We start from the raw sequence: 22,482 nt of genomic DNA on the forward strand, positions 1-22,482 counted from the left end.
CCACCAGCTTCCGGTGATATGTGAATTCCATTGGCATGTTTTCCATGTACTCAGCTAAATTATAGATAAAAATGCTCAACAGGATAAGATGAAGAACCAGGTCCTGTGCCTCAGTTCAGTCCAAGTTGATATTGAGTCTCTAATCAACATTCTCTTGGGATTCTCACTGAGAAGTCATTAAATGTAGCTAACCATATTATCAGGAAGTTCAAAATTATCCATCAATTTATCAAAGTAAGAAAAAATATTAATAACTATGCTAAAATTATTTTACTCTTTTAAAATGCTAAAATATCTTTAGCATTTCATATCTGGTCTGTGCTTCTCTGTCCTCCTTCTGACTGCTGCTCCAGATCCAAAACAATCTTTCAATTATGGTTAAGTTACAGCTCTGATCGTAATGTATCAATGTCATTACTATAAGTTCCCACATGATCTGACCTCTAATTACCTCTAACCAGTCTTGTAAAACATTACCTTTTAGAAGAAATTTTGTAATTGCTGATTTTCTTGCATGAAATGTCCTTCCCTTACATAGGAACATGGCTTTCTTCTCAGTGTACAAGCTCTACTCAAATATATCTTAGTAGTGTGTTCAGTCACTCAGTTGTGTCCAACTCTTTGCAACCGCCTGGACTGTGGCCTACCAGGCTTCTCTGTCCCTGGGACTTCCCAGGCAAGAATGTTGGAGTGGGTTGCCATTTCCTTCTCCAATATCCTAGTAGATGCCTTCCTTAATTATCCTGTTTCAAATAACATGCCCCTTCTATTAACATCATTTTTTCATCTCCCTACACTGTTTTATTATTTTTTTCATAGTATTTGCCATTACTTGACATGGCATATTATGTGTGTGTGTGTGTGTGTGTGTGTTAGTTGCTCAATCGTGTCTGACTGTTTGTGACCCCACGGACTGTAGCCTGCCAGGTTTCATATAACATATATATGTACAAATAGAGAGACAATCAATAATTTATATACAGATAGATGATAGATACAGGCATATGTGTATATGCTGCTGCTGCTGCTAAGTCACTTCAGTCGTGTCCGACTCTGTGTGACCCCAATGACGGCAGCTCAAGAGGCTCCCCTGCCTCTGGGATTTTCCAGGCAAGAACACTGGAGTGGGTTGCCATTTCCTTCTCCAATGCATGAAAGTGAAAAGTGAAAGTGAAGTCGCTCAGTCGTGTCGGACTCTTAGCTACCCCATGGACTGCAGCCCACCAGGCTCCTCTGTCCATGGGATTTTCCAGGCAAGAGTACTAGAGTGGGGTGCCATTGCCTTCTCTGTATGTGTGTGTGTGTGTGTGTATATATATATATATATATATATATATTTATAGATATAGATGTAAACTTATATTAAGCAATTATGTTTTTATACTTTCATTTCTCATCAAGAGAGTTGGTCCTTTTGTCCTTTATTCACCAGCCTATCCCCTGTCCTTTGTAGAATGCCTTGAACTCAAAAACTAATTGCTGAATTAAAGTCTGAATGACAGAATGGAGGAATAAACCCTTTTCCTCTACTTGCCTATCAAAAAATAACTTTAATTAAATGAGGATTTTTGAATATTCTCATTGGCTTTCATGGGTGATTAATTGTCTTTCTAAATGTTTATAAATCATCAGTTTGAAATTTTTATCAAAATTTTCTTGACATTAGCCTACAATTCACTTGCTCATGGTTCTGACATTTAGAATCACCTTGTTTACTTTTAACAAAATTATGCCTTTTAAAAAAACATTTTTTATTTTATAATGAAGTACAATTGATTAACAATGTTGTGTTAGTTTCAGATGTATAAGTGATTCAGCTATATATTTCATGTATCAATTCTTTTTCAAATTGTTTTCCCAATTAAGTTGTTACAGAATATTGAGCAGAGTTCCCTTTGCTATACAGTAGGTCCTTGTTGGTTATCAATTTTAAACACAGCAGCATGTACATGTCAATTCCAAAATCTCTAATTATCCTTCCCCACCATTCTTCTGCAGTTCAGTTCAGTTCAGTTGCTCAGACGTGTCCGACTCTTTGCCACACCATGAATCGCAGCACGCCAGGCCTCCCTGTCCATCACCAACTCCCAGAGTTCACTCAGACCCACGTCCATCGAGTCAGTGATGCCATCCAGCCATCTCATCCTCTGTCGTTCCCTTCTTCTCCTGCCCCCAGTCCCTCCCAGCATCAGAGTCTTTTCCAATGAGTCAACTCTTTACCAAGTAACCATAAATTCATTCTCTAAGTCTATGAGTTCATTTCCATTTTTGTAAATAAGTCCATTTGTAGAATTTTTTAGATTCTGCATATAAGCAATATCATATGATATTTCTCTTTGTCTGACATACTTAACTCCATATGACAAAAAAAAATGTCTTTGAGTATTTCTAATCTTTTAGAGCTTCTAAAGAGATAAATATCATGGATAAGTGGTAGAGTATGTGTTAATATTCTGTGTGTGTGGAAAATTCTAAAAGAGATGGGAATACCAGACCACCTGATCTGCCTCTTGAGAAATTTGTATGCAGGTCAGGAAGCAACAGTTAGAACTGGACATGGAACAACAGACTGGTTCCAAATAGGAAAAGGAGTTCGTCAAGGCTGTATATTGTCACCCTGCTTATTTAACTTATATGCAGAGTACATCATGAGAAATGCTGGACTGGAAGAAACACAAGCTGGAATCAAGATTGTTGGGAGAAATATCAATAACCTCAGATATGCAGATGACACCACCCTTATGGCAGAAAGTGAAGAGGAACTAAAAAGCCTCTTGAGGAAAGTGAAAGTGGAGAGTGAAAAAGTTGGCTTAAAGCTCAACATTCAGAAAACGAAGATCATGGCCTCCAGTCCCATCACTTCATGGGAAATAGATGGGGAAACAGTGTCAGACTTTATTTTTCTGGGCTCCAAAATCACTGCAGATGGTGACTGCAGCCATGAAATGAAAAGACGCTTACTCCTTGGAAGGAAAGTTATGACCAACCTAGATAGCATATTCAAAAGCAGAGACATTACTTTGCCAACAAAGGTCCGTCTAGTCAAGGCTATGGTTTTTCCAGTGGTCACGTATGGATGTGAGAGTTGGACTGTGAAGAAGGCTGAGTGCCGAAGAATTGATGCTTTTGAACTGTGGTGTTGGAGAAGACTCTTGAGAGTCCCTTGAACTGCAAGGGGATCCAACCAGTCCATTCTGAAGGAGATCAGCCCTGGGATTTCTTTGGAAGGAATGATGCTAAAGCTGAAACTCCAGTACTTTGGCCACCTCATGTGAAGAGTTGACTCATTGGAAAAGACTCTGATGCTGGGAGGGATTGGGGGCAGGAGGAGAAGGGGACGACAGGGGATGAGATGGCTGGATGGCATTACTGACTCGATGGACGTGAATCTCAGTGAACTCTGGGAGTTGGTGATGGACAGGGAGGCCTGGCGTGCTGTGATTCATGGGGTCGCAAAGAGTCGGACACGACTGAGCAACTGATCTGATCTGATCTGATGTGTTAAAATAGTCCATCATATATTAAGAAGCACTATGTTATCCTCAAGGTGATTCATCAGTTTTCAGTGATGGTTGGTAGAGTCAAGAACTAGGTAATTAGGGGTCTGAACCCTAGGTTGGCTCCTTGGTTCTGCTGCTTATTTATCTTATTTCAATTTTCTATCTCAAGTTTTAAAATCCTAGGAATTAAACTTCAAAGGGTTATAAACAAGTGTAAGGGGAATAAATATAAAATACTATAGAATTGGTAGGCATTTAATAAACATATGTCAATAGCCTGAAGGAGCAAGGACAAAGCTAGTGCTCAGGTACTGCTCTGAAACAGTTGTTTTCCCACAATCTTACCAAAACTGTATTTTACTTTTTTATATCATTTTTTTTAATACTTCCCTACTCTAATGATCATTTTCTTTGAAAATAAAAGGGAAGTCTAATTTTTTTTCTTTATGCTTCTGGCAATACAATTTATAACATGTATCACTTGGCTAATGTTTCTTTTTTTATTGCTATTTTATGTGTCTTAATGAAAATTTATTGCTCAATTAAGGTTCCTTGTTTATATATAATTAGAGAGTGATTTCTCTAAATTTACACATCTGCCACATCCAGATATGTTAGTAAATAAAAATACAAATACATAACTCCCTCCACCACTGACACATACACACGCATACACATTGCTTCCACAGAGTAGTAGCAGAAATTAATAGCAACCTGGTAGATATAAAGAACATAAGGATGAAGGTCCCTGTATATGTATATATATATATGGGTTTCCCTGTTGGCTCAGATGGTAGAGAATCAGTTTGCAATGCAGGAGACCTGGGTTCAATTCCTGGGTTGGCAAGATCCCCCAGAGGAGGGCATGGCAATCCACTCCAGTATTCTTGCCTGAGGAATCCCCATGGACAGAGGAACCTGGCATGGACAGAGGAGCTACAGTCCATGGGGCTGCAGAGTCAGACATGACTGACTCAGCATATACATATACATACATACAAAATTATATAATTATGTCTCCTCCTATAGATCTAATGGGTTATGTTAAATGACAATGGACAAGTACTAACAGCAACTGCCGCTATTATGCCATATGCTGTGTCTTCGCTAGAGCTTTAAAAGGTCTCAGGAAAAAGAAAACTGGCCAATTAATATATTCTTATCTATCCTTATTACTAAAAAAGAATTTTTCTTTTGTTTCATGATTTATGGTTTTGAATTCTATTACTAAATCCTTCTCTCAACCAAATGCAAGTTATGGTGGTTTAGTCACTAAGTTATGTCCTACTCTTTTGCAACCCCACAGACTGTAGCCCACCATGCTCCTCTGGCCATGAGATTTCCCAGGCAAGAATACTGAAGTAGGTTGCCATTTCCTTCTCCAGAGGAACTTTCCAGCCCAGAGATTGAACCCTGCATCTCCTGAAATGCAGGAATTTTTTTTTTTTTTTTTTTTACTACTGGGCCACCAGGGAAGCCCAAAGCAATGTATGGTTAGGATATATTATATTTGCTTATTTTTCTACCTCATTTGCTTAAAAGTATTCTACTCATAGTTTTGTACCTGGCCTGTACTCAGGCCAGATTTTTTGCCATCTGATCATTGGAGATAAGAGTCTTTTTTATGTTTTCAAAAAGACCCACTAACTTTTACATTTAGTTATTAATTGATGACTAAACACCTTTAGTTTTTCTTTGTATTTCTCTAAGGCATTAATTACACTCAGAAATTACACTCTAATTAATTATGAAATTATGGAATTACACTCTAATCCATAATATCTATAACAGCTGTTTGTATTATATATTTCAATATCCAACATATATACCTATATATTGTTTCCTACTACCTCCCCATCCCAATTCAGATCCTAAATTATGCCATAAGACAAATAATAAGGAAGTATAGGGAAGGAGGAAATAAAATGCTGATAACTGTAAATAACATAATTGTATAAATAAAACCTCCCCTCAAAACTGCAAATAATATATCCAAATTTATAAATAAATTTAATAAGGTCACTTGAAACAAGGTAAATACTATACTAAAATAATTATGTTTCCATTTTATATCAAAGGATATTTAAAAATAAATGAATATCATTTATAACTGCATCAAAACTATCAATACTCTGAAATTCACTAATGGAAGATGTTCAAGATATTTATAGTAAATATTATGACCATATTGGTTTTCTATTGCAGCTATACTAAATTTCCACAAACTTAGTTGAACACATATTCATTATATACATGTGTCTCTGCATTGTTCCAGTCTCTGCTTGCTTTGTCATGTCTCTTTCCCTGACTCTAGTCACTCAGTCATGTCCAACTCTTTGGGACCCCATGGACTATAGCCCACAGGCTCCTCTGTCCATGAAATTCTCTAGGCAAGAATTTTGGAGTGGGTTACCATTCCCTTCTCCAGGGCACCTTCCTAGCCCAGCGATAGAACCCAGGTCTCCTGCATTGCAAGCAGATTCTTTACTGTCTGAGCCACAAGGGAAGCCTTTTCCATGACTCAGACCCTGCTATCTTCCTCTTACAGATCCTTATAACTACATTGGGTCCACCCAGAGAATTCAGGATATTCTCCATCTCAAAATGTTTAATGTGATCATACTTAGAAAGTTCCTTTGTGCTATGTGAAAGTGAACGTGAAGGTGAAAAGTTAAGTCGCTCAGTCATGTTCGACTCTTTGCGACCCCGTGGACTGTAGCGCACAAGGCTCCTCCATCCATGGGATTCTCCCAGCAAGAATACTGGAGTGTGTTGCCATTTCCTTCTCCAGGGGATCTTCCTGACCCAGGGATCGAACCCAGGTCTCCCACAATGCAGGCAGACACTTTAACCTCTGAGCCATCAGGGAAGCCCCTTTGTGCTATGTAACGTAACATATTAACAGGTTTCAGAGATTAGATTACGGTCTTTTTGCTTGGTTGTTACACTGCCTACTGGGCTTCCATGGTGGCTCAGACGGTAAAGCGTCTGCCCGCAATGCGGGAGACCCGGGTTTGATCCCTGGGTCGGGAAGATCCCCTGGAGAAGGAAATGGCAATCCACTCCAGCACTCTTGCCTGGAAAATCCCATGGAAGGAGGAACCTGATAGACTACAGTCCATGGGGTCGCAAAGAGTCGGACACGACTGAGCGACTTCACTTCATTTTCACTACACTGCCTACTACAACAGATAAGAGTTAAAGAAGAAACAAATGAAAGTCTTTATATAAATATTATGGGGAACAATTAAGGTAGGTGTAAATGTTCATGAATTAGGAATTTAAATACTGTAAAGCTATAAATTCCTTCTAAATCATTCAATAGTTTCAATGTGCCTGCCTGATGTTGCTTCAGTCTTGTCTGACTCTTTGTGACCCCATGAGCTGTAATCCACCAGGCTCCTCTGTCCATGGGATTCTCCAGGCAAGAATACTGGAGTGGCTTGTCCACTCCCCCAGGGTATATTCCCGACCCAGAGATTGAACCCACATCTCTTATAACTCCTGCACTGGCAGATGGGTTCTTTACCACTAGAACCACCTGGGAATTTCAATGTAATGCTGTGTAAAATGTTAGCAGTGTTTCATCTCACTAGATGAAAATTCTGATTCCAATATTAATATTAAAATTCAAAATAAAAAATACAACTATTATAAATTTAAATTGCCCTAGGAACTGTAATTCTGTTGCCATATATTAAAATTTATTATTTTGAAGTTTATAATAAAATAAAATTTATTAATATGAAGTTTACCATAGTTAAGACAGTGTAAAGATTAATAAATATATCAATGAAACAGGACAGATTAGAGATTCTAAAACTTCACATATATATAAATGTTATATAAAATATCTATATTATCGTATAATATCATATAGGAACATTACCTAGTGATCTCATGGCCAGCAAACAACTAATTCTTGCGCAATAGAGAAAAAACTAACCATAAACAAGATTTTAAAATAGCACAAATTGATGTCAGCAAGGTGGTAGAAGCTTTCTCTTATTTTCCACTCAAAGAACATCAACTTGTCTATCACCCATGAACAAGAAAGAATAACTTTGTGGAAGTTTGGAAGTCTAGTGCACTACTGGAACAAAAAAATCTGAGTGGATGTACTGAGGAGGATAAGAGAAACAGTTTTAATTTTTTGCCTGTATTACCCACTCCCAACACAGCACAGCTTAATACCAAGAGCCTTTCTTAGCCTGTGATGTCTCTCACAAGGGAAAGTGAGCCTTCTTCCCCAGCTGTCTGGGATGCTACCTAAGAGGCCCACTACTTTGCCATACCATCCAGAGTACTGAGACTGTCTGCACAACTGTGGGGCAGAGAGAGATTAGGAACACAGCAGCCAGGGCTCAGAGTTCATCAAAAAGATGTGGATCCCACCAACTGCTTCATGGATTCCATCTAGAAGCCAGTCCAGAGAATCCTGAAAATTCCTTCTATGCATCCCCCTGATGACCCCATAGGCATCCCTAATGTTCCATGTACCCCGCCTACACACTCATAACTCTTGAGTGTGCCCCATGAGCAGAAAGTGAAAACTTTTGAATACAGCTAGTTAGCATGTGCAGAAAGCTGACTGAACCACAAAGACTGAGAGAAACCACACAAACTTGAACATTTAGCATTACCTCAGAGAAAGCAATGGCACCCCACTCCAGTACTTTTGCCTGGAAAATCCCACGGACAGAGGAGCCTGGTAGGCTGCAGTCCATGGGGTCACTAGAGTCCGACATGACTGAATGACTTCACTTTCACTTTTTACTTTCATGCATTGGAGAAGGAAATGGCAACCCACTCCAGTGTTCTTGCCTTGAGAATCCCAGGGACAGGGAAGCCTGGTGGGCTGTCGTCTATGTGGTCGTACAGAGTCGGACACGACTGAAGTGACTTAGCAGCAGCAGCAGCAGAGAAAGCAAATGAGAGGCTGTCAGTACTAAGGCCGGCTTTGTAAGATTAATAGAAGGCATACAATTTTAAGAACTATCATCCTTCCCCAGGAAAGAACAAGCAGTATGGGAGACTGAATTAATACAAAATGTCTGAGGAAGCCTCAGAATCTCTAGCAGGGCTGACAGGTGATAATATCTCTCTTTAGAAGCCACTCAGTAAAGACTGGAGAAAGTTATTGCTTCCTTAAGTGCAAAGACAGCAACAGAAGAAGATGTAAAGGAACATGTACACACAAAATCAAGAAAACAAATCACTATAGAACACAATTTTCCAGCAACTGACCAAAAAGAAATAAAAATACATATTGACTGATTAAGAATTAAAAATAATTGTTTTAAGGAAATATAACGAATTACAAGAAAACACACAAAGAGTCCTTTACCACTGAACCACCGGGGAAGCCTATAGAGTACAACACTGCGGCGGCTGCTGCTAAGTCGCTTCAGTCGTGTCCGACTCTGTGCGACCCCATAGACGGCAGCCCACGAGACTCCTCCGTCCCTGGGATTCTCCAGGCAAGAACACTGGAGTGGGTTGCCATTTCCTTCTCCAATGCATGAAAGTGAAAAGTGAAAGTAAAGTCGCTGAGTCTTGTCCGACTCTTAGTGACCCCATGGACTGTGGCCCACCAGACTCCTCCATCCATGGGATTTTCCAGGCAAGAGTGCTGGAGTGGGGTGCCATTGCCTTCTCCAAGAGTACAACACAGAAAGACAATAAAGCTAAATCAGAAGAAATAGCACACAGAAAAGTTGAGAAGTTAAACTTCTCAACTTGTCTGGACATTGCACACAGAGAGAAAAAATCATTAACTACAACCACACAGAAATCCTGGAGCTGAAGAATACAATGTTGTTTACTCACTAAGACGTGTCCAACTCTTTTGCAACCCCAAGGACTATAGCCCACCAGGCTCCTCTGTCCATGGGATTTTCATTGCAACGATACACAAGTGGGTTGCCATTTTTTTCTCCAGGGAATCTTCCCAACTCAGAGATCAAATCCATGTCTCTTTCATTGGCAGGCAGGTTCTTTACCACAGAGTCACCAGGGAAGCCTGAAGAATACAGTAAATGAAATGAAAACTGCAAAAATCAGTAAGGAGGTTACATCAGTGATCAAAAAGCCTCAGCAAAGAAAAGTCCAGGGTGACAGAGTTTTCTTGGTAAATTCTACCAAATATTTAAAGAAATAATGTTAATCATTCTCAAACTCTACCAAAAAAACTGAAAAGCAAGAAACACTTCCAAACTTATTTTACAAGGCCACCATTACCATGATACCAAAGTCAGAAAAGAATACAAGAAAAGAAAATTACAAAAAAAAAAGAAAATTACAGATCCATATTCCTAATGAATATAGATTTAAAAAGTCTCATCAAAATACTAACAGAATTCAACAGCACATTAAAAGAATCATATACCACCACAATCATGTAGAATTTATTGATATGCCACGTTAACAGAATGGTATGGATAAAAATCATATGATCTTCTCAATAGAATGACAAAATTGATCCTATGTTCATGGTAAAAATTCTTATACCGATGGCTGATTCATGTTGAGCTTTGATAGAACAACAAAATTCTGTAAAGCAATTCAGTTCAGTTCAGTTCAGTTCAGTCGCTCAGTCGTGTCCGACTCTTTGCGACCCCATGAATCTCAGCAATTATCCTTCATTTAAAAAATAAATAAATTTAAAAACTGATATAGAAGGAATGTACATCACAAAAGGAAAGGATTATATAACTTATACACACAACTAACATCATATTCAATGGGAAAAAGCTGAAAATATTTTTCTAAAGATGAGGAACAAGATAAGGATTCCTATTCTCACCATATCTGTTAAATACTGGAAGTCCTAACCAGAGCAATTAGGCACAAAATAGAAATGAAAGGCATTCAAATTGGAAAAGAAGCAAAACTATGTCGTTTGCAGATGACATGATCTTAAAGACGCCACCAAAACTTTTTAGAACAAATACACAGATTCAGTAAACTTTCAGGATGCAAAATCAATGACAAACACCAGTTGCATTTCTATACAGTAATAAATAACTATAAAATATAAATTAAGGAAACCATTTATAATTGCCACTACACAATAGCATATATAGGAATAAATTGAACCAAGGAGGCAAAAGATCTTTACACTTAAAACTGTGAGAAACTGATCAAAGAAACTTAAGAATTCACAAATAAATGAAAAGATAAGATTGCATGATCATGAATTGTAAGAATTAATATTGTTACTTGTTAAATTAACAATAGTTACATTAATAGTTAAAATGTCTATACTACCCAAAGCAATATACTGATTCAATGTAATCCCCATTGAATGCCAATGGCATCTTTCACAGAAATAGAAAAAATTCGTAAAATCTATATGAAACCACAAAAGACTCCAAATAGCCAGAGAAATCTTCCATTCTTCATGATTTCAACCTATAGTGTAAAGTAATCCAAACAATATGGCACTGGCAAAAAACAAAACAAAACAAAACACATAGACCAATGGAACAGAAATAAATCCATATATACACAGCTAATCTTTGACAAGGGTGTCAAGAATATGCAATGGGAAAAGGATAGTCCCTTAAATAAGGTGTGTCAGTGAAACTGGATATCCACATGCAAAAGCATGAAACAAGACCTTTATCTTATGCCAGTCATAAAAACTAACTCAAAACAACTTAAAATGGATTATACACTTAAGTGTAAGACCTGAAGCCATAAAACACCTACATGAAAACAAAGGGGAAAAAAATCTTTGACATTGGTCTTGGTAATGACTTTTTGGATATAACACCAAAAGCAGAGGCAACAGAAGGAAAAATAAATAGGTGGATCTATATCAAACTAAAAATCTTCTGTACAACAAAGGAAATCATCAGCAAAATCAAAAGGCAACTTACAGAATGAGAGAAAATATGTGCAAACCACATACCTTAAAGGGTTGATATTCAAATGTATAAGAAACACAGATAAGGCAATAATAATAATAATAATATGAAAAATGGGCAATGTACTGAATAGAAATTTTCCAAAGAAGAAATACAAATTACCAACAAGCATATGAAAAGTTGCTCAGCACCACCATCAGTCAGGGAAATGCAAATTAAAGCCACAATTATTTATCATCTTATACCTGTTAGGAAAGCATTTATTGAAAAGATAACAGCAAATGTTATGGAGAATGTAGAGAAAAGGGACTCCTATAAACTATTGATGGCAATTTAAATTGGTACAACCATGAAAACTGTGGAGGTTTCTCAAAAAAAAAAAAAAATAGAATTACCAGACATTTCAGCAATTCCATTCTGCATATATATCCATTTATATCTAAATGAAATAAAATAATTATTTTGAAGAGATACCTGTGTTCTCATGTTTATGGTAGCATTAGTCATAATAGCTGAGATATAGAAACAACCTAAGGGTCTGTTCATGAATAAATGGATAAGGAAGATGTGACATAGACAGATAAATAGATCAGTTCATTTCAGTCACTCAGTGATGTCTGATTCCTTTCAACCCAATGGACTGCAGCATGCCAGGCTTCACTGTCCATCATCAATTCCTGGAGCTTGCTCAAACTCATGTCCATTGAGTAGGTGAGGCATCCAATTATCTCATTCTCTGTTGTCCCCTTCTCCTCCTGCCTTCATTCTTTCCCAGCATCAGAGTCTAAATAAATAGATAGATGATAGTAGATACATAGACGCATTGGAATATTATTCAGAGATGAGAAGGAAAGAAATCTGTCTCTTCATGCAGCATGGATGACACAGAGGACATTATGTTAAGCCAGACAGAAAGACAAATAATATATGATCTCACTTGTACATGGAATCTAAAAAAAAAAAAAAAAAAATCATTGGAAGAGAACAGTGGTTACCAGGAGTTGAATGTAGGTTAAATGGAGAGATACTAGTCAATGGCTTATAAAATGAATAAATCTTAGGGATAATGTACAGCATGGCTACTATAGTTAATGATACTTTGTTTTACACTTGAAATTTACCAAGAGTAGACTTTAAGTATTCTCATCACACACACAAAAAACGGTAAACTCCATGAGAGGATGAATGTGGTAATTAACCTGATTGTGGGAATCATTTCACAGGGTATACATATATCAAGTCATTATGCTGTACACTTTGAATATATAAACTTTTATTTATTAATTAATTGAGGTATATAAGGGGTGCCGTGGTAAAGAATATGCCCGCCAGCTAGAAGACACAAGAGATCCAGGTTTGATCCCTGAGTCAGGAAAATCCCCTGGAATAGGAAATGGCAACACACTCTAGTATTCTTGCCTGGAAAATTCCATGGACAGGGGAGACTGGAGGGCTACAGTCCATGGGGTGGCAATGAGTAGGACAGGACTGAGCAACTGAGCACATGCACATAATTACATACACCTCAAAAAGCTGAATAAAAAGAAATAAAATATTGCAGATGAATGGATAAGAAAGCTGTGGTATATATACACAATGGAGCATTACTCAGCCATTAAAAAGAATACATTTGAATCAGTTCTAATGAGGTGGATGAAACTGGAGCCTATTATACAGAGTGAAGTAAGCCAGAAAGAAAAACACCAATACAGTATACTAACACATATATATGGAATTTAGAAAGATGGTAACGACAGCCCTGTATGTGAGACAGCAAAAGAGACACAGATGTATAGAACAGTCTTTTGGACTCTGTGGGGAGCGGGGAATGATTTGGGAGAATGGCACTGAAACATGTATAATATCATATAAGAAACGAATAGCCAGTCCAGGTTCGATGCAGGATACAGGAAGCTTGGGGCTGGTGCACGGGGATGGGATGACCCAGAGGGATAGTATGGAGAGGGAGGTGGGAGAGAGGTTCAGGATGGGGAACACATGTATACCCGTGGCGAATGCATGTTGATCTATGGAAAAACCAATACAATATTGTAAAGTTAAAATAATAATAATAATAACAAAAGAAGGAAAAAAAATGAAAGCTGCTTAAAAAAATAAAATTAATCTAAAAATCAATAGAAGCATGATATATGGAAATTCTCCAATGACATAGAAATTAAATAACTCACTCTTCTGAATAACCCATGAGTCAAAGAGGAAATCACAAGAAAAGTATTAAAATATTTTGAATTTATTTAAAAATGCTAAGTAATACATACTTTTGCTTAAAAAAGTAAAACTGGTAAAGTATTAAACATTGATTGATTAAATTATAAAATTTAAAGAGTAAAAAGGCAATACTTAAAATGGGAGAAGAAATAAATGAGTCATGAAAATGAAATATACAGCAATGGAGAACACAGTCAATAAAAGTGTAATCTTTCTGTATGGTGAAAAAAGTGGTCAAAGTTACAAGCTTTCAGTTACAAGATAAATTAGTACCATGATATAAAGTATTATATGACAAATACAGTTCATGCTGCTGTATGTTGAATATGAAAGTTAAAAGAGTATATCTTGAGTTCTCATCACACACGCAAAAAGCGTTTCTTGTTTTTTTTTTTTTATTTTTTTGTATCTATATGAGATGATAGATGATCAGCAAGCTAAATGTGGTAACCATTTCATAATGTATTTAAGTCAAACCTTTATGCTGAATACCTTATATTTATATAGTGCTATATGTCAATTATATTTTAATAAAACTGAAAGGAAACAAAAAATAAAGTGGGAGAAGAATTTTGAATAGGAATTTCAAAACAGTTTTGGATACATCCCCCAAAACATGTGAACATTTTCTCAGCCACATTAGTCCCCAGATAAATTCAAGTCAAAATAACTTTATACAGCTAGTAATACAGCTAAACTTAAAGACGAATAAATAAAGAGATTGAAACACTAAGTGGAAACAAGGTTATAGAGCTTTTGAAACACTTGTACAATGCCCATAGAAATATAAATTTTATACAACAACTCGGGAAAATTGACTGGCATTATGTACTACACCTGACAAAAGTGTATCCTATATCTCAGCTATTTCACTACTGTGCAGGGAAAGGCAAGTGCAACAATGATCATCCCAACACGATTCATGATACCCCAAACTTGAAACAACTTTCTTCGTTTTAATTAATGAGGTGACATTTGGATGGGATTGTCCTCTTATCATGGTATTATTAGCATCCTCCAGTCCACCAAATAGCAGCATTATTGTCTAGTCATTTTTAAAATAACTTATAACTAGTCATTTTGATGGAGAAGGCAATGGCACCCCACTCCAGTACTCTTGCCTGGAAAATCCCATGGACGGAGGGGCCTGGTGGGATATAGTCCATGGGGTCGCTAACAGTCAGACATGACTGAGCAACTTCACTTTCACTTTTCACTTTCATGCATTGGAGAAGGAAATGGCAACCCACTCCAGTGTTCTTGCCTGGAGAATCCCAGGGACAGAGGAGCCTAGTGGGCTGCTGTCTATGGGGTTGCACAGAGTCGGACATGACTGAAGTGACTTAGCAGCAGCAGGTCATTTTGACAAAGTATTCTCATGTGTTTCCAAATGGCCTCTAGTTGAGAAGTGCAAACCCCTCATGAACTACATTACATGAAGGCCAAGAAGTGAATAATGCTGTAGAATAATGGATACAGAAATAGAGCATTTCATCCGGGCAGAAAATAGTTTTAGAAATTTATATTCCTTTTAATGCACGGAAAAGAGACCTTTCTTTAGGGGACCATGAGGAGTCTCAGGAAGAAAGACTTAACAAAGGACTATATTGAAATGAAGTTAGAAAGCAAAGTTTTAAACCTTTTCTCTCAGGTTGTAATCTCATTACATATTTGCACAACCATTAAGTAAAAAGCTTTTACTTATACTTTCAGTGCCAGTGAAATAACCCTGGCAGGACTGAAGCAGCCTGTCTCATACTTTCATACTGGCCCTTGTAGAGAGGGACATGAAGCCACTGAATTAGCCATGCATGGAGTGGTTGGACTTAAAATGTTGTGTGTGTACATGCTAAGTTGCTTCAGCCATGTACCAGAGGGCAAAAAAAGTAAGATCCAAGATGCTCTAGGAGAACATGATAGAGGAAAAATGAGAAAGTGGAGTCATCTCTTCACCATTATAAATCTCAAAAGGAGGGCATCTTACCCAAGCAGGTAACCAGCAAGAAAATGCTTTTTTGGATTCATTAAAAGTGAAAGTGTTAGTTGCTCAGTCGTGTCCAACTCTTTGTGACCCATGGACTGTAGCCCGTCAGGCTCCTCAGTTCATGGAATTCTCCAAGCAAGAATACTGGAGTGGGTAACCATTCTTTTCTCCAGGAGATCTGCCAGACCCAGGAATCGAACCCAGGTCTCCTGCACTGCAGGCAGATTCTTTCCCATCTGAGCCAGAGAAAGGAAATAAACAATAAGTCTCTTCTCCACCTAGGTCTAAATAACAGAGAATAAAGGTAGAGGCTAACATACTATCCTTGATACTAATGAAGACTCATGAGGAGGGTGTAGCTTAGTTTAGCACAAAACGGGACATCCCAACTAAATCGCCAAAATTACCCAACCAGTCATTATCATGTTAGACCTGGACACTCCTCTGCTGAGAGGGAAGAACAGAGAAGAATTGTGTTCTCTGTGTGCTGGTTAATCTCCAAGAGAGAAGATAGGTGAGCTAAGTATATTCATTTATTTTTCTCAAAATTATCCATAGAGTAATTTACAACACATCCTTAGGGAGAAGTGAGTAAAGGTAAAGAAAGGTCTGGGGCTCCATTTAAGGGAAAAAAATACAAGGGAAAATGTTCCTTTATCATTTCCTAGTATCCCTCCCCACCCCTGCCACATTGTACTGAACAAGGAAGCTCAGGGTTAAAGGACAGTGAAGAATTTTCCCGCCTCAAGTAATTAGCAGTTTATCTGCATAGTATTTAATCTACCTATCATGAGTCCACTTCACTAAACTTCTGCAAATGCTACTTTCTTTATCTTCCTAAAAGTATCAGTATTTGGTTTAGATTTTGCCACCCAAATGTTCTGAAATGAATCAAAACAGTATATTCACGACACTAATTCCAAAAGCAGTCTATACTGTTAGTAAAAAATTTATTCTTAAAGCAAATTAAGTCCAATCATATTATTCATCATGTTATATAAATTAGAATTGATATTATATCAGAATGAACCCAATAAACTCAAATAACATCAAGATCCTTTAGTAAAAAGATGTCCAAATATTTTTTAACAACAATAACTTTGTCAAAATGCAGGGATACATCATAATTTAATACAAATTTTCTAGTACTTTTTAGGAAGAAATTCAAAGATTAAACTGCAATGATGTTAAGTATGCCATAAATTAAAGTTCAAAATAAAATCCTCTTCTTGTGAATTAATGACTAAAGATTTCAAGTCTTAATTTAAATCCTAAAATCATTCATCCAATTCTCTCAATCTGTTAATTTTCTGTCAAAGGGGTTTTTATACCTGGTAGGAGCTAGTAATTCCTCTCTGGAATTGTGTGATGCCAGGAGAGTCCCAAAAGTTGTAATAGTTTATTTCCAAGTGTCATAAGTACAAAATGTATTCATTAAACAAATATTTGCTGAGAGACTACTATGTATCAGGCACTTTCTTAAAATTTTAGGATACACTAGTTAATAAAACATATCAAATATCCCTACTCTCATGAATCTTACATTCTAGATAATGTGACAATAAACAATTAATAATAATATTAAATAAGTTATACAAAGTTTTCAAATGTACTATTGGGGAAAAAAAAAGACATATACTAATTAAAAACCATAAGAGCAATAGATGATAGTTTTAAATAGAGTAATAAGGCTAAGCCTCATTGAAAAGGTCCCATTTAAGCAAATGACTCAAGTTAGGCTACTTGGAGAGTAAACCATGTGGGCTTCTGGGGAAACCACTGGAGGAAGAGAAAAGTCAGAGCATAGGTTCTAAGTCCTTCTAAGTCACATGTTTCATAGGGTATCCCAGCATCTGGAGAGAGCAGGTATTCTTTCAGCCACTGTCCCTGGGGTCTCCCACTGGAATGGGCACAATTCCTTCAGAGCTTCAGAAATTATTATTCAATGCCAAATATATCTAATAAATGTGATTTGCCTCTACTTTCCTAAGTTGTGTAAATCTAGCTGGGAGATACTCTTGCTTCAGCTCAACATCTACTTCAGACACAGACTTTATTTGTCATTGATAACTTTGTTGTTCCCCCAAGATACAGGTGATCTCATCATCTCCACCTTTAATGTCTATATTCTAATCCTCAGACCTTCCTCTCTCAAATATATCTAGAGTTTTTAACTTCTAGCTATGCTTGTAATAATCTTTAATGGGCTGTTCTTCTTAGCATGGATCCTTAAGTCATAGCTTTCAAGGGTGTCTCTCAATGGTTTCTTGAACCCTGATGCTCTTTGTGGGAGTCATTTCCATCTACTCTGGAATATTTTGTTCTTCCCTGTTAAATTTCTTTGGGCATTAGTCACTATTTATCAATTGTATTTAAAATGCTTATTTATTTTAATGGCCTTTTAAAAAGTAGTTATGTGCCAGTGCTTATCAGTTTAGACTGAACTTCAAGATATAATTTTCCTCTTAGGTACTTCTAAGCTGTCCTTTTAGATAGACTAGATCTCAACCTTTTCCTTAAGAATATCTCTCTTCCTCCAATTTAATCAGCCTGATCTGTTGTACTTTGTTTTTATTCCTGTACCATTTTCATCCTAATCATAAGACTGAAGTACTCTTCTCAAATCCATGTAGTTTCATCTCCATTTTTAAGCAAATCTGACTCTAAAGATTCAAAGTATTCCAGACCCAGACTATTAATACTGCTTTATTAGTTTGCAATAATTTGTTTCTCTACTTCATGTCACAAAAATGGCATATTATTTTAAGATACAGTATATCACTATTTTATAATCAACCACTTTTTATGGGTGGTGAATGAGAACCAATTTGGTTTCAAGGAATAAAGAGTGATGCCTAAGAATCTATGAATAAACCATATGAACCCAAAGTTTTCTAGTCGATTCATAGTTACCTCCAAATATAAGTGTAGAATTAAATTAGAGCCACCTATCTAAAGTTGCCCAAGAATGCCTAGCACTAAAAACTAAGAGTTAGGGCTTCCTTAATACTCTGCAGCAATATGAAACCCTGCTTAAATGCTTGCCTTAGTTTTATTTAAGCCATCTCTGCCAGCCACACATCAGCTGAAGCTAGGGTGCATGTGTGTGTACATGTGTTCACGCATGTGTGCACACATGCACGTGTACACATACATACACACTCCAAATAGAGTTCACTATCAAGATGTGGCCTGCAGGCCTTGCTTAAGGCCCTTTGTGTATACTTGCCATTTATCTCAGGCCATTTGTAAAGTCTAGCCTCACCTCCACAAAGTCATGAAATTTACCCTTGGTTAAAAAAGCAGTCCCCAGACTTCCAGTTTCTGCTCCAGCATGCAAGGAAGCCATCAATACACTCTAACAAATAAAAACCTGAACAAACTGAAAAACTCAACATTTCTTCTTAAATCTGTCAGAGAAGGGAAGTCAAAAGACAAATCACTTTCATCAAAATAGGAGAGACAGACAAGCGGATAAAAAGAATCTCAACTGACTAAGAGGAGACCCATGAGCAGAAACCTCTTCAGGAACCAGTGCTGAGGTAGGAAAACCTGAACTGTAATTGTGGATTGTTGGAGGCTCAGCATGAAAAAAACTGAGCGTTAAAAATTTCCGTGGGGCCAAGTAATAGGGGGTCACCACAGTTTTTTTAATTTTACTTCCTGAACCTCTACCAAGTTCTCACAGCAAGTATTTTAAAACTTCTCGTTCCCTTGGAGGAGAGCATGGCAACTCACTCCAGTGTTCTTGCCTGGAGAATGCCCATGGACAGTTCTGGCAGGCTACAATCCATGGGGTGGCAAAGAGTCACCACAGCTTGCTTTTGCAATCTCTTAAATTCTTTCCTGCAAGAACAGAAAGAAGCTTTATTCTGGGAGATACACAATTTATAGATAGACTGTGGGCCATCTTGGAGGCAACAAGTACCAGGTTATGGGGTTTCAGTTTCTATATTGGTGGGTAATTTCATAGACTGATGAGTGGGAGAAGTATTCCAGCTATTTTGGGGAAGGTGGGGATATCCAGGAATTGTGCCACCACCTACTTTAGGACCTTTTATGGTCAGCCATGGAATTGTCATGGCACCTATGGGTGTCTCATTTAACATATGCTGATGTATCGCAATAAGCATATACTGAGGCTCAAGGTCTAGTAAGGCCTACCCATAAGAGAAACATTTTAAAATCTGAGGCTAATCTATTGGGGCTCCTCAGGGCCTAACTGACCTGGGAGAAAAGAAATATATGACTTCAGCCCTCTCTAGCCATCTTTGTTCTACTGAAGGAAGAAACAGATAAGGAGAATGGGGAACTAAAGGCACTTGTAAAGTTCACAGCTCAGAGGCACAGGTTCACTAAAAGACTGAGAACTAGTCTTGAAATATAGAACATGTTCCCTCCCCTACACTTTACCATCACATCATTAAAATCCTATTTATCAGATTTCCTCTTACCTAGTATATCATGGCTGATTTCAATTAAAAAAATTACAAGGCATACTAAACAGAAAAGAAACAGTTTGAAGACAGTAACCATCAGAACCAAGAGCAGATATGGCAGGAATGGTGAAACTATCAGACCAGGAATTTAAAACAACTATGATTAACATGCTATGAGTTCTAAGAAAGAAAAGTACACCGCATTCAAGAACAGAAGGATAATATAAACAGAGTGATGGAAATCCTAAGAAGGAATAAAAAAGAAATGTTAGAGAACAAAAAATATAAAAGAAATGAAGAGTGCCTTGGGTGGGCTCATTAGTAGACTGGACATAACTGAGGAAAGAATCTCTGAATTTGAGAATATGTGGATAGAAACTTTCAAAAGTGAAAAAAAAAAAAAAAGACTAAAAACCTGGAACAAGATATCCAACAACTCTGGGGCAATACACAAGTTGAAATATAGGTTTAATGAAAATATTAAAAAGAGAAAATGAACAGAAGAAATATTTGAAGAAATAATGACCAAGAATTCCCCCAATTAATGTCAGGACACTTGTCAACATCTGGAGACATTCTTGATTGTCACAGCTGGAAGGAAGGTATTACTGATGTCTAGTGGGATACTACCATGCACAGGAAATTTCCCCATACACGCAACAAGCAACTGTCCAGCCCTAAGTCAATAGTGCCAAGGCTGAGAACCTCCTCTGTGGACAAAACTCCTAAAACTACATTCAAGCTTGAATAACAAAATGGCATGTTTTCTGAGGATTAAAGACCCTTACCCAGGCACCCCCGTGGCTTAAGCTGTAAAGAATCCTCCTGCAATGCAGGAGACACAGGAGATGTGGGTTCCAGTCCTGGGTCAGGAAGATCCCCTGGAGGAAGGCATGGCAATACACTCCAGTATTCTTGCCTGGATAATCCCATGGACAGAGGAGCCAGGTGGGCTACAGTTCAAAGGGTCACAAAGAGTGGGACATGACAGCACATATGCACATACCCAGGCATCAACAATTAATAGCCATCTGCACCAATGCAAACCCCTGCCAACTGAAAATAAACCTTTGTAAGCTACCAAGTTAAGAACTTCCAACCCATGTGTTGAAGGACTAGAGAGAGTTCTACCAGTTATGCCAGTCTGCATCAGCTATATGAAACCTTCAAGGAAAGTAATGTGCTTAGTGTTTTTAAGCAGATTTGGGTTTTATGAAAATTTTTCAATTAGTAAAGTTACAACCTGAAAAAATTTACTTAAACAGTTTGAATTTCATCTATAAAATGAGAGGGAAATGCACAATTTTATATCATTGTTGTATAGATTAAGTTACTTGGTATATATATCTGGTAAGTGTTCAAAGTCAGTCCTGATAAAGTTGACGAGAGTTTTTGCTAGATGTCCTATATTTTCTCCTAAAGAGCTACTCTGCATAAGTTTCCACCCTACTCCCTACCCTGGGAGACTGAAGTCTGTATGGTAAGACTTCTCAAACTCTGTTGACTTCAGCCATTACGGAGAACCAGAAGTAAAATTGGAAAAGTGAGGATGCATTATTGCCTGGACTCACTCTCTGGGAGTTTCTGGGTCATAACAGCCCTTCTGTTACAAGCCCACAATGTTGAATTATCTCTTGTGGTTTCTCTATACCTGACTGCACTTCCTCTATAACTTTTGAAAATTGCTCTTGTATCTAACTCTCTTCAAAATACTCTGTTTGAGTTTTACTTCTGTTCCCTGTCAGGACTATGACAGGTACTGTTATTAATTATGGTGATTATGATGTTAGTTTTGATGCCATGATTTCTGTAGTGGAAAAATCATGTGTTCTATCACTATTTTCCTTAAGTCCACAGCACTATTAAACTATAATGCAGATACAAACAAAACCAGTGGATTCTTGTGTTTTAATTTGATTACCATTAATTCAGCTAGGTCATTTCATTACAAAATTCTACATATTACTAGATGATAATAAACATATAAAGTCAAGAACATTAATGGTAGGCAAACACAGGTTGGGGTTTGTAATGTTCCCTCAGAATAGTAATTTATAAGCAAATGTCTCCTATTTCACTCTTCTCTAAAATTTTGAAATCTTAAAAAAATTCCATTAAGTGCAACAAATCCTTAACATAAAATTTAAATAGTTGATAAGCTTCTCATATTGCAATTGTTAGCTTAGGCTTCTCAAGAGATTTGGCTCTGAAATTAGATACAATCACTTTCTGCCAAAGAAAATTACACCAATTTAATGAAACTGTCAGACTAGACCAAGCAATATACACATCAAATAGATCAGTTCTCAAATATTGTTCTTCAAAATTCATGACTCTTTTTCAAATAGGATAGTAAAAGTTGCACAAATTCTAGGAATCTTTTTAGTTCAGGGAGCATTTTCTTCTCAAACAATGCAGGGTTTTTTTAGGATTTTAAGTATTAGGTCATTAAATTTTTA

General features: G+C 37.2%; 1 long non-coding RNA gene across 6 annotated transcripts in view; it reads right to left on the bottom strand.

Moving 5' to 3' along the window:
* The window catches only part of LOC129626937 (uncharacterized), a 141,424-nt gene that overhangs the window by 10,167 nt on the left and 108,775 nt on the right, over window positions 1-22,482 (bottom strand). Inside the window, exon 4 of one of the 6 annotated variants that reach the window (XR_008702310.1) lies at window positions 9,330-9,522. The exons of 4 other annotated variants lie outside the window; for them this stretch is intronic. This is a non-coding gene — a long non-coding RNA (uncharacterized LOC129626937). Of the gene's footprint in view, window positions 1-9,329; window positions 9,523-12,181; window positions 12,322-22,482 lie in introns of those variants that run through there. One more of the 6 variants, XR_008702309.1, reaches the window with a different exon arrangement.

This window comes from Bubalus kerabau, chromosome 14, assembly GCF_029407905.1.
Source record: "Bubalus kerabau isolate K-KA32 ecotype Philippines breed swamp buffalo chromosome 14, PCC_UOA_SB_1v2, whole genome shotgun sequence".
In the NCBI taxonomy this organism is placed as follows: domain Eukaryota; kingdom Metazoa; phylum Chordata; class Mammalia; order Artiodactyla; family Bovidae; genus Bubalus; species Bubalus kerabau.